This window comes from Acinonyx jubatus, chromosome A1, assembly GCF_027475565.1.
Source record: "Acinonyx jubatus isolate Ajub_Pintada_27869175 chromosome A1, VMU_Ajub_asm_v1.0, whole genome shotgun sequence".
NCBI classification, from domain to species: Eukaryota; Metazoa; Chordata; class Mammalia; order Carnivora; family Felidae; genus Acinonyx; species Acinonyx jubatus.
The window spans coordinates 21,673,708-21,688,526 of record NC_069380.1 but is presented as its reverse complement, the minus strand read 5'-3'; the positions used below and the strand labels follow the sequence as shown (position 1 = coordinate 21,688,526).

At 37.9% G+C, this 14,819-nt stretch overlaps 2 protein-coding genes across 13 annotated transcripts in view; one reads left to right on the top strand and one right to left on the bottom strand.

The window, feature by feature from the left end:
* CAB39L (calcium binding protein 39 like) overlaps positions 1-8,524 on the bottom strand; it is a 127,627-nt gene extending 119,103 nt beyond the window's left edge. For 3 of the 7 annotated variants that reach the window (XM_027064801.2, XM_027064799.2, XM_027064802.2), the window contains exon 1: positions 8,395-8,524. The gene's annotated coding sequence lies outside the window, so the exon portion shown is untranslated. Of the gene's footprint in view, positions 1-7,948; positions 8,339-8,394 lie in introns of those variants that run through there. The other 4 variants (XM_027064800.2, XM_027064804.2, XM_027064803.2 and 1 more) reach the window with 3 other exon arrangements.
* Positions 8,525-8,578: 54 nt separating this feature from the next.
* SETDB2 (SET domain bifurcated histone lysine methyltransferase 2) overlaps positions 8,579-14,819 on the top strand; it is an 87,535-nt gene continuing 81,294 nt past the window's right edge. For 2 of the 6 annotated variants that reach the window (XM_053215125.1, XM_053215143.1), the window contains exons 1-2: positions 8,581-9,234; positions 10,405-10,500. The gene's annotated coding sequence lies outside the window, so the exon portion shown is untranslated. Of the gene's footprint in view, positions 9,235-10,404; positions 10,501-14,819 lie in introns of all 6 variants that reach the window. The other 4 variants (XM_053215119.1, XM_015069694.3, XM_027064798.2 and 1 more) reach the window with 4 other exon arrangements.

The following is a 14,819-nucleotide window of genomic DNA, read 5'->3' as shown; positions in this document are numbered from 1 at the left end:
CTAGGATATGCCTTGGAGTTGACCATTCTAGATCAATTTTTTCAGTACACAATGAGCCTTTTCAATTTGAGTCTTCTGTTCATTCCAGAATGTTTTCATGGATTGAAGTTTAAATATTAGTTCTGCTATTGCTCTTCTCTTCCTAAGAACTCTAATTTTTACATATTGTCTGTATCATTTGCTCTTTCTCTTTCTTCATTTAATTTTCCTTCTTCTGGCTATCTTCAAGTCTTTCCTCAATACCTCTTACATTCAGGAACTCTATTCTCCCTTAGGTATCTTGGACTTTAGCTTCATTTTAAAAGATTATTTTTCCGGGGCTCCTGGGTGGCGCAGTCGGCTAAGCGGCTGACTTCAGCCAGGTCACGATCTCGCGGTCCATGAGCTCGAGCCCCGCATCGGGCTCTGGGCTGATGGCTCAGAGCCTGGAGCCTGTTTCCGATTCTGTGTCTCCCTCTCTCTCTGCCCCTCCCCCGTTCATGCTCTGTCTCTCTCTGTCCCAAAAATAAATAAACGTTGAAAAAAAAATTTATAAAAGATGATTTTTCTTCATTTTATTTCCTCAGTTCAGCAGATTTACTTTTCACATCTTCCTCTTTTTGTCCATTTGTTTTGGGGTTCTGAATTTGTATTTGAACTTTATCTCTGCAAATGCTTATCCGTGGATATTTAATTCAGGTAGGAGTATTGTGCTGTGGTTTTCTTTAGCTCTTATAGTTGAATATTTTGGGAGAGACTTTTCATCAGCTGAAATATTCTGACTCAAAATTTATGTTTTCTACTTATAGTAACTTTATATGGATGTTATGTGCCAGTATCTTTTCATTTTGAAATGTTCTAATTTTCCTAAACCAGATTAACAATAACATATAGACAGGAGTGAGGGATTTAGAAAAATTACTAGATTTTCTAGTTCAACAGCACCTTCTGTTGGTTTGATAAAGTACAGTTTTTAAATCATGATTCCTTTTTGGGTGAGAGTGGTTGATGTATCTTCTTTTTCATCAAGATCCCTAATTTCTACTATCTTTTCTTACTCTTACCACCAGGTCTCCAGGTATATGGTGTCCCTTCCAACTCTCCTCTTATCTCAAAAGCAATACCTTTCTCAGACTGCCTCTTTGGTCCCATCAGCTTTCAAGTCCCTTCCTTTTGTCTAACAGGTCTCAAATTTGTTAGTATTTCCTTCCTTAGGGTAGGGCTTTCACTTTCTGGAGGTATTTTATCTGCATTCTACTGATTCTAGATCTTGCTTCCTTCTCCTGTTCTCAACAGTGTCAACCTCATTTGCCACTTCAGCATGGGTGCCAGAGCTCACTCTGCTGCATTTCAGCATTCGCTTCCGTACATACCCATAATTTGAAATTAGTTAGGCAAGGATGGTGGTGGTTTTATTTGCTCTCTTTATAGATCTGTATGGTTTTTAAAGAATGTATGGTGAGATCTGGATTTAGAAAGTTACCATAGTCCTACAGACACCTTTAGTCATGTGTTATTTTTTATTTTAAAAATTATCTTCCAGTTTTATTGCATGTGATCAAAAGTTTGACTTTTGGGGGGGGGGGACTTAGGTTTTCTTTGTGGTCTAATATAGCAGATTTTTTAAAACTGTCTCCTGTGCACTTGAAAAGATGTATTCTCCATTAGTGGACTCAAACTTTGATATAAATCTAGGAGATTTACCCTACAATATACTTAGTGGTACTAGAAAGGTGTGTGAAAGTCCTCTATTAGCAGATTTCTAATTCTCCTCACATCCCTTATAGTTTATACTTCATAAAAGCTGTTGATGTATTATTTGATAAATAGGCATTTTAAAAAAATCTTAATTGTGAATGTAGCCCTTAACTTGGACAATATCCTTTATTTTAATGCTTTTTGAATTAAATCCTGCCTTGTCTGATACCAAGGTGAAAACCCTGTTTTAAAATTTGCATTTATCTGATGTATCTTTGGCCTTCCCTTGATTATTGTTTTTTAAATTCTTCATTTATTAATTCCCTTTATTATTAATAACTTGTATAGCTCTACCTTTTGTATACACAAATCTGAAAACCTTTTTCATTAAGTTGACCCATATATTACTAATACATCTGATATTTTTGGTGTTATTGGTAACTTTTCATGTTTTATACATTTTGAGTATCTGTACATACAAATACTTATAGAAAATGTGTGCATTTTAGTTTTTAGCCATTATATGGAATATGTAATGGCGTCTCATTATGATTTTAATTTGCATTTCCCCAAGGACTCTTCTATGCTTTTCTCAAGAAAAGTGAAATGAAACCTAAAATCACTTCTCTGCAGATATTTATAACAGTTGTATTTGTAATCACTAAACACTGGAAATAACCCAGATGTCTCTTAATTGGGGAATGGGTTTTTTAAAACTGCAGTAGTACATCCTTGCAATGTAATACAGAAACAAACCTCTTCCTAGTGCAGGATAACATAAATACACAGGGAAACTGACTATGCTATAAATACATACTGTTATAAGAAAAAAAAACATAAAAATGAGCCATATAACATTACATTAAGGAAAAGATGACACCCTTGAAAGAACCCAACAAATCAGAAATAAAAAGAACTCAGAAATGAGATGACTTCAACCTAGAAGTGAGATTGCCAGGTCTCATAATAAAGGCATGTTTGATTTTCTAAAAACTGCCAAACTGTCTTCCAAATGACTGGTATTTGCAGTCCCACCAGCAAGATTTGAATCCTGTTGCCTTGCATCCTTGCCAGCACTTGCTATTTTTTTTCATTCCTTTCTTTTTTTTTTTTTTTTTTTTTGGCCATTCTATATAGGCTGCATAGTGGTATCTCATTTCATTTCCTCAATTACTATTCTATACTTTTCTCACTTAACACAAAATGGTGACCTTTCTCCAACATCATTAAGTACCCTGTATCATTAAACACCTTTTGAAAATACTTTTAACAAGCTGAAATATAGTCTACCATGATGAATGTGTAATAATTTATAAAACCATTCTTCTACCATTAGTTATTCCTTACCTCCAGTTATTCCCAAATACAGTTACACTGTGTTCATAAAGCTTTGACCCCATCTCCATTTCCATAGAAGTTTCCTTACAAAGGGTCAGAGTATATATAGTTTTGTCTCAATGCATTCTGACAAACTGCTTGTTAAATTTTTTTAAAGTTTATTTATTTGAGAGAGAGGGTGAGTGAGTAGGGGAGGGGCAGAGAGAGAGAGGGAGAGAGAGACTCCCAAGCAGACTGCACTGTCAACACAGAGCCAGATGTGGGGTTCGAACTCATAAACTGCAAGATCATGACCTGAGCAGACACCAAGAGTCAGACACTTAACTGAGCCACCCAGGTGCCCTACAAATTGCTTATGTAAATATTTATTTCCCTAATTACAAGTTAAATATTTTTCACGTAAGCCATCTGTGCTTGTTATTTTGTGATCATGAGTTCATGTCCTTTGCTCCTTTTGTCAGGGTATTGATGTTCTTATTTGTTGATTTGTAAGAGACCAGTACATCCTCCAGAGGTATAGATCCTACTTTACATGTAAAGCAAGCTAGGCCCACCATGGACCTTCCCATCCAATTTTTTATCCTATTTGAAATATGAAATATACTTCAAATGAGCAAACATGCATCCAATACCAACTGCATGCAAACTTGTTCATGACTCAGGAACAAGTCTTGCTTTCCAAGGAATTATTTTGTTTGTCACAGCCTGTGAGAAACAAGGTAATATAAAACATGCTTAAATGAAGACTTTGAGTACAGGGCAAGAAGAGGTTGTGATTAAATTAAACCTGTCTAGGGGCGCCTGGGTGGCGCAGTCTTGGTTAAGCGTCCGACTTCAGCCAGGTCACGATCTCGCGGTCCGGGAGTTTGAGCCCCGCGTCAGGCTCTGGGCTGATGGCTCAGAGCCTGGAGCCTGTTTCCGATTCTGTGTCTCCCTCTCTCTCTGCCCCTCCCCCGTTCATGCTCTGTCTCTCTCTGTCCCAAAAATAAATAAACGTTGAAAAAAAAATTAAAAAAAAAATTAAACCTGTCTATATTCCAAAGAGGAAGTTGAGCTAGGCAGTGAGAACCGTTTTTACAGAGAAAAGGAAAGTATAAAGTAGTCCCCAAGTCTGCAAGTGATAGTTGAAGATCACAAGCTACACACCTTATTCCTCCCAAATCTAATTGTAGGAACCAAACAGAATCATCAAAAGTTCATGACATTCTCACTGAAATTGTTACTTAAAATTTTGTGACAATATAGCTTTTTAAAAATTAGAGGATAAAATCCTATTCCAACCCCCATGTGCAAATATTCTGTGTTTCCTACCATTATACCTTTCAGCCTTTTAACCTAAGCATGTGGCATAAAAATGGCAGGAAGTGAAGCAGCCATCTTGGTCCACAAGATGGAGCTGAAGGATGAAGTGGCAGAGCAACAGGTCAGAAGGATGTTGGAGACTCCCCACAATTTTTTGCAGCAAAGCAACCTAATTAGCTCATCTTTTTAGATATGAAAGAAATTTTTATTTTTTAAAATAAAATAACTTTATCAGAAAACTTGGGGGCCACAATTATTTTTTAGGTTGTCACAGTACATACATATAGAATGTCACAAACGTACATCTTAACTAATACAAATTCGAAGTTGAGAAGTGAAGGCTTTGTCAAAAATACAGTGGCATATAAAACGTGAAGAAAAAGAGGACCTACAGTAGGCAGTGGCAATGAAAGTAGAAAAAAGAGGAAAGTGATTTTGGAGGTTGAAGCTACAGATTGTAGAGTTGGGCAAAAGGGAGAGGGAAGAATTTGAAGTTTTATTTATTTATTTTTTTAATGTTCATTTATGCGGGGGGTGGGAGGGACAGAGACAGAGGAGACACAGAATCCAAAGCAGGCTCTAGGCTCTGAGCTGTCAGCACAGAGCCCGACGCGGGGCTTGAACCCACAAACTGTGAGATCATGACCTGAGCCAAAGTCGGACGCTTAACTGACTGAGCCACCCAGGTGCCCCAAGAATTTGAAGTTTTAAATCTGATCCACTCAGAAGATAACTACATTAATCAAGATAGGAAACATAAAAGATGTTGAGTTGCATACAAGTTGAGTAGATCTAGCTGTCCAAAAATCTATGAGAAATGAGTGCTAAGAGCTTAAAAGAACAGAATTTGACATAGAATTATGGCTTATCTGCACAAAAATTATAGTTTTTTATTTATTTTTATTTTTTTACATTTATTTATTTTTGAGAGACAGAGACAGAGCACAAGTGGGGGAGGGGCAGAGAGAGAGGGAGACACAGAATCCGAAGCAGGCTCCAGGCTCTGAGCCATCAGCAAAGAGCCTGACGCAGGGCTCAAACTCACAAACCGTAAGATCGTGACCTGAGCTGAAGTTGGGCGCTCAACCAACTGAGCCACCCAGGTGCCCCCACAAAAATTATAGTTTAAACAGCAGAAACAAATGAGATTATTACAAAGGGAGAAGTCATAGTAAAGGCAAAATTATAGTTTTTCAATTTCTTTTAAAAAAGGCTAAATATATACTTCAAATATTTCCTTTTAAAAAGAAACATTTTCTCTTTAAATGAAATAATCTGAATGTCCCACATGTTTTATCTCACAAGCATTTTTTGTAGTTAACGGTTATCCTCATGACTCAGGCATTCAATCATTTCATTAACAGAACACCACAAACTTCAATGGTGATTTTGATCTTCATACGGTTTTAAATCATTTTTTATTTTTAGGCACATTTATCCCCATAATGAACCACTTTGTTAAAGACTAGAAAAGTGATGGCAAAATGCACCAATTAATGAGGAATATAGAAATATATCTGAAAATTAATCTCAAAATGTTCCCCCAAAGTAACATTTGTATGATCAAAATTACTGCAAAGCATAAAAAGGTATTTCAAGTAGTACTTCAAAAATAATTTTAAAAAGAGATGACTTACATGCAAATTTGGTTTTTAAGTTAATGAGGTGGAAAAATCTATCATATTTTAAATGTCATTTTTATTTAAAAGTGCTTACACCCCAAAAACTTCACTAATAAAATCATTTAGATTTCTAAAATATCAAATGCAATAACTCCAAACAGGTTGAGAGCAGTTTTTATTGATTTTTTATGAAGATAAGTAGATTTACTCTATATTCTGCCACAAAATACCATATTCATTTCAAAGGTGTTACTACATTTTTTCTAATTAAACAGCATGCATCAATTGATAATGGGGAAAAAAATCTACACTTGTGTGTGTATATATATATATATATATTATGAGATTGCAATGAAAATCCTTTTTTAAAAAAAATTTTAATGTTTATTTATTATTGAGAGAGAGACAGAGCATGAGCATGGGAGGGGCAGAAAAAGGGGGAGACACAGAATCCGAAGCAAGCTCCAGGCTCTGAGCTGTCAGCACAGAGCCCAACGTAGGGCTGGAACTCACAAACTGCAAGACATGACCTGAGCCGAAGTTGGACGACTGAGCCACCCAGGCGCCCCAAAAAATAATCCTTAACATACCAATGGAAGTTAAATCACTTGTACTTAAAATCACTTAGCACTGTTCATGCAAAAGTACTATTTAAAAAAATCTGTAAGGATCTTCAAATTATACATTATGAAATTTAGAGAACTGTATTCTTCAAAGAAAAATCTCATACTTACCTAGTTTATTATTTAAAAATTACAGAACATATCAAGCAATAAAGTAAACTTACAGGTGCAGTATTTTGACTTTAGGCAGTGGTAAAAAGAAACTAGAAATTCTTAAGCAGAAGAGATCTAAAGCACTGGTAAGTTTGGTATTCATTTACTGAAACTGCTTTCAAAAAAAATGGCAAATAGAGCATTATTACTTAAGGGCTCATCTTCATTTCTAAATTTCTCTGTATTAAGATTTCATAAAAAGACCTCACAAAAAAGGATTATGAACCTCTCCATAACATTATTTGTATGCATAAACTGGAAGCAACAAATAAATTTAGTTCAGAGAACTGACAATCAAGTATTCTAGAAAGCAGGTTAAAAAATTATTTTTCAGTTAGGCTAAAAAGAAATGTATGTCCACACCTTCCAATTAGTGCATTATTTTATTTATTCATTCAACAATTATACTTCTGAACATATACCAGATGCTATTACATGAGAATGCTATACAAAAATTTCGGCAAACAAGTACTGAGCTGCCATTACGTGCTCTTTATGTTTTTTAGCCACTGATCTTTCTTAGCTACTTTATGATAGCTGGTATTAACAAGTACCTTAGCCATCAACTCAACACTAAATTATTGAACTCTTGAAACTTAGGCTTAAGATTTAAAAAGCAAATCTTAAAATCATCAGTTAACCTTGGATAACTGGAAAACTAAACCCAAGGTAATAAGGCAAGTATCTCTGCTTTGGTCTAATGCACGTCAAAACTTCTCATCAAAAATATTAGCCTTTTATCGGCTAGGTTTTCAGATCTGATAAATTTTCCTCCAAAATGAAAGCTAATGCGTGCTTTCTACTTCGATTAAAAAAAGCAAAAAAAGATCAGGAAAAGGAGGTAATTCTTTTCTTCCTCCCACCCCATAAAGAGCTCAGAAGGTGCTTTTCCTTACAAACGCCTCCTTGTCCCTGACAAAGCAACCAAGCAAGTCAAGGCAGACCAAGAAATTCCTAAAGCTTCAACAGATCGTAACCAAGCGAAACAAAGATTTACCAAAGTTCTTCCTTCACTTCCCCTGTTTCTGCAAAGACCACCACTTTCTAGATTTAAAAAAAGACCAATGCAGGAATGCTGGCTGCATACCAATATATAAAACTGCCCAAACGCAGAACTAGACGCCTCCTATTACCAAAGGATGGCCTTAGTCAGAGGGTAACTAATGACAAGAACCAACACTTTAGCAGTCACTCCCTCGCAAACGACAGACAATAAAGATGTCTCTTTCTAACCTGAGGATAGTGGTGAGGCATCTCCCTCTTTCCCCTTCTATTAATAACCAGCCTTCTTCCTTTCTGAATCAATCCATCAGACAACCTCCTTAGGAGAGTTGATGGTCAGTCTTCCGAGACAAAGATTATGGGTGTAGCTCTCTGGCACCCAAGGAATCAGTGTTAAGGCAGCAGAGCCCTCACAATGACGAAGAAACCAAAGCTTGGGATCTCCCCCGCCCCACCAGAACCACCATTCATCACTCTCTCTAGCCAGGGATGAGACTCAGCCCAAGAAAACCTCTCCCTTTCAGGTAAGTGAGGAAGGCACCAGGTGTATTCCCTCCGACCCCTCTTCGCCTCCATTGCTCCCTCAGGACCCCTCCACACCTGGAGCCGCTAAGTAAGTTTCCAACCTCCAAGAAGCCCAGTCCTAGCCACACACAAGATGGCAGCAGAACACCTACCGGAGGAAACAGCTGCGCCACCACTCTAACGATGCTGGCCTCTCGACTGCAGATATCCCCATTGGCCCAGCCAGAGAGCGCGAGACAAGCCGAGAGCGCTGACAGCCAATCGGGAGGCGGCGCGATTCGGCGCCGCCGCGCTGCCGGCGATAAGCGCGCGGATCCTCAGAGGTGTGGACCCAGTAGGGTGTCCAACCAATGGGCTCCTGGCCGAGTAGGGGGAGCTTTCGGTGAACGACTCCTCCCTTTTAGGATTAGCGTTAGGAAGGCCTGGACGAAAGAGATTGGGCGGTCCTCCTTCCCCGCCTGAGGCGAGGCGGGACAGTTGTTGCAGAGGTGAGGTCTAGTAAATGGTGAAGTACTTCCTGGCCTGGGAGCATCTGGGGTCGTGGGATTTGGTGGCGTGGGGTCGGAGAAGAGCCCGACCCGCGGGGAAACCCAGCCTCGCCAACGGAGCGGGCCCAGCGCAGCCTTCAGGTCTGGCGGGCGGAATAAAGCAGTGGAGCCAGTGGAGCCGAGGCACGGCCTTGGGTGGCCCCCTGACAGCTCCTTTGGCCTGAGACCTGGCAACGCGGCGGAACCCTCGGCCAAGTGGACCCCAGCCCTTGCAACCTCCTTTTTTCTTTTACCCACCTGCGGTCCCAGGCTGTAGAAGGGACCGCGGGCATTTTGAGTTCTCAACCCCCGTTTCAGTTTCTGTCTCCGAGTGCACACCTTAAATGTGAGGTGACTCCTAAGCAGCTGGGAACCAGAGGCTGTAAAAGGGACTGCAGAAAAATGGACTGCAGTATAAAATCCAGAAGCAGAATATGAAGGTTTAACCACTGACCCATTTCACAGGTAAGACTTACACGAGCCCTAAATAAGTAGAAATCATTTGTCCAAGATCACGTAATTGAGATCAGATCCTAAAGGCACCTGACTCTCATCAACCACAACCCAATAAGTAATTACCCATTAAGTAAAATAAGGAACAGTGGCTAATGAACTGTGCTCCTCATTATGTGGAAACCTGCAGTGAGTTCTGTATGAGGCAAAGCGGTAACTTCCAAAAGGTAGAGTGGAATAATCAAACAAACAAATAAACAAAAAACAGGCTCTGAAATCATCCTGCCTGTTCCCTTATTTTTTGTCGCTGTCACCGTGTGACACACTTTAGCATCCTCTTCAAAAACGTGCATGCTGGTTTTCTCTCCTGATTGTTACGCAGATTATTAAGTCAAGTATGTAGAAGTGTGCCTGACACACGGTTTATACTCAATAAACTTTATTACTGTCATCGTAATTAAGAAATGAGAAATAGAGAAGAAATGGTCACAGTTTCATAAACAGCCTGTTTTTCAAAACCAAGGCAACCATAAGTTGAAGCGAAATAGAGTGATTTAACTTTTCTTCTTTATGTTTTATATTTTGCAAATTTTCTTCACTAAACATGCTTTACTGTTCAGTAATTTTTAAAATTTCACAGGGTATGAACAACAGCGGTGAGAGCTTTTCTTTAAAAAACTATTAGTCTGCTTGTGTACTGTAGGTGGAAATAGGAGTTGGTAGAACCTTTTTAGAGAGCAGTTTGGCAGTGTGCTCCAAAAGCCTGCAAAACGGACTTTTATACTTAAGTTTTACATTAAGTACACTATTAACATTCTCCTTTTGCAAAATTAGAACCTTACAGATAGCACAATCCCTGAGTTTCCCTTCACTACCCCATACTAAACACTTTGGTGCAGAACCTTCAAGTCTTTTTTTATACTTAATATTCTCTATACGTTCATGTATGCATTTGTAGTTTTTCAAAAATGGTGATAGTGGCATACTCTATCATTTTGTAGCTTTATTCATTTGACAGTGTTTTTGAAGTCTGTACACGTTATTTATAGCTTATAATTTATGCCTCATTTTTTATGCATGCTGGGTAGTGTTTTAGTGTATGGCTGAATTGTTCTGTTAATGTAAAATATTTATTTTTGTCTCTTACTGGTTTTTTATATTAAGTCATATCTTGTTTGATAGGTACTATATAGCACATTTTATTTGCCATTCTCTTTTTGATGGACATTGGTTGTTCCCAGTTTTTCACCTTATAGACAATGCTGCAGGGAAATCCTGGTATGTATTATCTTGTGTACATGTGCTATTTCTCAAGGATATATACCTAAAAGTGGGATTGCTTGGTTTTAAGTTATGAACATTTTTAATTTTAATTGGTCTTGACAAATTTGTCTTCAAAATACCTCTACTAATTTACACATCCCAAAAGAGGTTTTGAAAGTTCAATTTTCCTACAGTCTAGACCAACACGATGGGGTGCCTGGGTGGCTCAGTCAGTTGAGTGTCTGACTTCTGCTAAGGTCATGATCTCAGGGTTCGTGGGTTCGAGGCCCTCATCAGGCTCTGTGCTGATGACAGCTCAGAACCTGGAGCCTGCTTCTGATTCTCTTCTTTCTCTCTGCCCCTTCCCTGGTCATACTCTGTCCATCTCTTTTTCTCACTCTCTCTCAAAAATAAACATTAAAAAAAATTTTTTTAGAACAACACGAGATACTGTCTTCTTTTTGTCCATGTGATGGGTGAAATTAATAGTCATTTTTTAAAAAAAGTTTTCATTCTCTGATTACTAAGTAAGGTTGCAGTATCTATTCATGTTTATTAACCTATAATTTATGTACATTTCTATAATTTATTTTAAAAATTACCCATTTTTCTGTTGAGTCATCTTTTTCTTAATGGTTTAAAGAGTTCTTTATTATATCCTATACAATTTTTAAAAATTTCTTCGGTGTCAGAGCACCTGAGTGGCTCAGTCGGCTAAGCTTCCGACTTTGGCTCAGGTCATGATCTCACGGTTCATGAGCTCGAGCCCTGCATCAGGCTCTGTGCTGACCAGCTCAGGGCCTGGAGCCTGCTTTGGATTCTGTCTCCCTTTCTCTCTGCCACTTGCCTTCTCACACACACTCTCTCTCTCTCAAAAATAAATAACATTAAAAAAATAAATAAAATTTTCTTCAATGTCTCTGGCTATGTACCCTTTTTGTTACTATTGTTCAAATAGATTACAAGTCTTTTCTCTCAGCTCTTTCCTTGTCTTTTAACTTTATTTTGTTTTTGTTTATTCTACAGGTAGATCTTGTTTTCCTTTAAAATCTTTAGGTGTTTTTTTATCTTATGCATTTGTCACAGACATCAGTACAATAGTGAATAAGAGCAGTGGTGGCAAGTGTCCTCATCCTTGTGCCTAACTTTAATAAAAATGCTTCTAAGGTTTCATCATTAAGTATGATGTTCCTTGCTAGGTTTTAGTAGAGAGTATTTATCGGCCTAAAGAAGTTCTCTTTTATTGGTAGTTTGCTAAGAGTCCCCCATCCCCCAGCCTCCAGAATAGTTGCTGACTTTCATTGAATTGTTTTGTTTTCTGCATCTCAGATGTTGGTTTTTCCATTCATATGATAATGTAGGAATTTACATTGATAAACTTTCCAATGTTAAACTTTTTAGGTATTCCTAGGATAAATTTTATTTTGGTAATATACTTTACTGGGTATATTTTTACTTAACTATATTTGCTTCTATACCCCTAAGTGCTTTTGACCTTGAATTTCTTACATGCCAAGGTTATACTAATGTTTAAAAAAAAAAAAAAAAAAGGTTAAGTGGCTTCCCATATATTCCCTGCCCTGGAACAGTTCGTATATGATAGAAATTATTCATTCCTTGAAAGTTTTGTAGAATATATCTATAAAACTTAACAGACCTAGTATAATGGGGATGAGGTAGAGATACGTGGTGTGTAGCTCTGGTAAGATCTTTCACTGTTGTTTTAGCTTTTTTTATACTTTTGCCTCTAACTGGGATTTCTGCTTCTTGAGCCTATTTGGTATTAAGTCAGTAATTTCAGTTAGATACACATGTGAATTGTTCTGTCAGTGTAAAATATTTCTCTTTGTCTCTTCTATTGGTTTTCATATTAAATTCTATTTTGTTTGATAAGAATATTTCTTAAATTTGCTGGTATATCTTTTTTCACATAGTGTTATTTCAAGCTTTTGATGACATTTTGTGTAATTTAAATGGGTCTCTTATTTTAAAATATCATAACTAGGCTTTGCTTACAATCCAGTTTGAGAGTCCTTTAGTAAGTAAGATTAACACAGTCACCTTTTTTGTGATTAACAATTTGGCCTTTTTCTTGTCCTCTTATTTACCGTACTTCTCTTTGTGTCTTTTATATCTTATTTTTCCATTTCTATTTAAAAAAAATTTCTTTAATGTTTATTTTTGAGAGAGCGCGCGTGAGTGGGGGAGGAGGAGAGAGAGGGAGACACAGAATCTGAAGCAGGCTCCAGGCTCTGAGCTATTTGCACAGAGCCAGATGCGGGACTCAAACCCACTAACTGGGAGATCATGACCTGAGCTGAAGTCAGATGCTTAACCGACTGAGCCACCCAGGTGCCCCTCCATTTCTTTCTTTCTTTTTTTTTTTAATGTTTGTCTATTTTTGAGAGAGAGAGGGAGAGCCAGGAAGGGGCAGAGAGAGAAGGAGACACAGAATCTGAAGCAGGCTCCAGGCTCTGAGCTGTCAGCACAGAGCCCAACATGGGGCTCAAACCCATGAGTCATGAGATCATGAGCTGAAGTTCGACGCTCAACCAACTGAGCCACCCAGGCGCCCCTCCCATTTCCATTTTCTAATTGAGGTTGGCCCCAAGTTTTCTATGTTCTACATGTTTTTTAAAATATATTATTACCTCTAGGGGTGCCTGCGTGGCTCAGTCAGTTGAGCGCCCAACTTAGACTCAGGTCATGATCTTGCAGTTTGTGAGTTCGAGCCCCGCATTGGGCTCTGTGCTGCCAGCTCAGAGCCTGAAGCCTGCTTCAAATTCTGTGTCTCCCTCTCTGTCTGCCCCTGCCCTGCTCACACACACACACACACACACACACACAGGCACGCACACACTCACGCGCACACTCTCAAAAGTAAATAAACATTAAAAAAATTTTTTTATTTAAATTCTTTGACTCATCTTGAATTTATTTAAAAAAAATAAAAAATATATATTACCTTTATATTTTCAGCATAGTTCTTAAATTTATATTTTCCTAACAAGATCCAAATTTAATTAGTATTAATATTCTCCCTATGAAGAAGAACTTGACATGCTTCTACTTTACTTTCTCTACTTTTGCAGTGATCCCCTCCCACCCCCCTTCTATAAAAGAATACAACTTCCTATGGCTATTTCTATCATTTTTGTTTCACTTATTATTAAAACCCATTTTTAATCTGTCTTTAGCATTAATGTGTTTTAGTCATTTGCTCATTATTGCTTCTTATACCTCAGTCTAGGTTAGTTTTTTTAATCAACTATGGTACTTCTTTATCTCTTTCAGAGAGTCTCTATTTGGCTTTTTGAATGTCTATAAAAGTCTCTTTTTTTAACCTTCTCTGTTGAAGTATAGCTTGGGTGAAATGGCATTCTGTGCTCAGACTTATTTTGCCTTAACTTACTGCCTCTGACATTTCTGGTAAGAAGTCTGATTACCAGTATGATATGTGTTTCTTTTAGATAATCTAGATTTTCTGGAAGCTTCTAAGACTGTCTTTATTCTTGATATTTTAAAGTTTATCCACAGTTTGTCTAGTAGTGTGTATTTTATCCTGCTTGGTACCCAGTGGGCCCTTAGTGAGCTTGTATGTTTTCCAGTTTTGAGAAATTCTTGGTCATTATTGCCTCTTCTTCATTCTCTCTGTTTTATTCCTCTTATTTCCTCTGCGTTCTGAGTGAATTACTCAACTCAGTCTTCCAGCTTACTACTGGCTCTTCATCTGAGTTTATGCTGTTATTCAATTATCTATTGAGTTTATTCAACAACTATTTTTATATCCAAGATACCTAATTGGTTATTTTTCAAAATTGTGTTATTTCATGGATGAGATTTCCTTCTTTAGCTCTTCGAGGACGTTAAATGCAATAACATTTAATTTTTTTAACATTTTTTAAAAAGTTGTTTTGTGTTTATTTTTGAGAGTGAAAGACAGAATGTGAGCAGGGGAAGGGCAGTGAGAGAGGGAGACACAGAATCCGAAGCAGGCTCCAGGCTCTAGGCTCTGAGCGAGCTGTCAGCACAGAGCCAGATGCAGGGCTCTAACTCAAGAACTACAAGATCATGACCTGAGCTGAAGTCAGACGCTCAACTGACTGACTGAGCCTCCCAGGTGCCCCTTTAATGTTTATTTTTGAGAGAGAGAGACAGACAGACAGACAGACAGACCAAGACAGAATCTGAAGCAGGCTCCAAGCTCTTAGCTGTTTGCACAGAACCCGAAGTGGGGTTCAAACTCCCAAGCCATGAGATCATGATGCTTAACAAACTGAGTCACCCAGGTGCCTTAATAACATTTGTTTTAAAATTATTTTCAGGATGCTCTG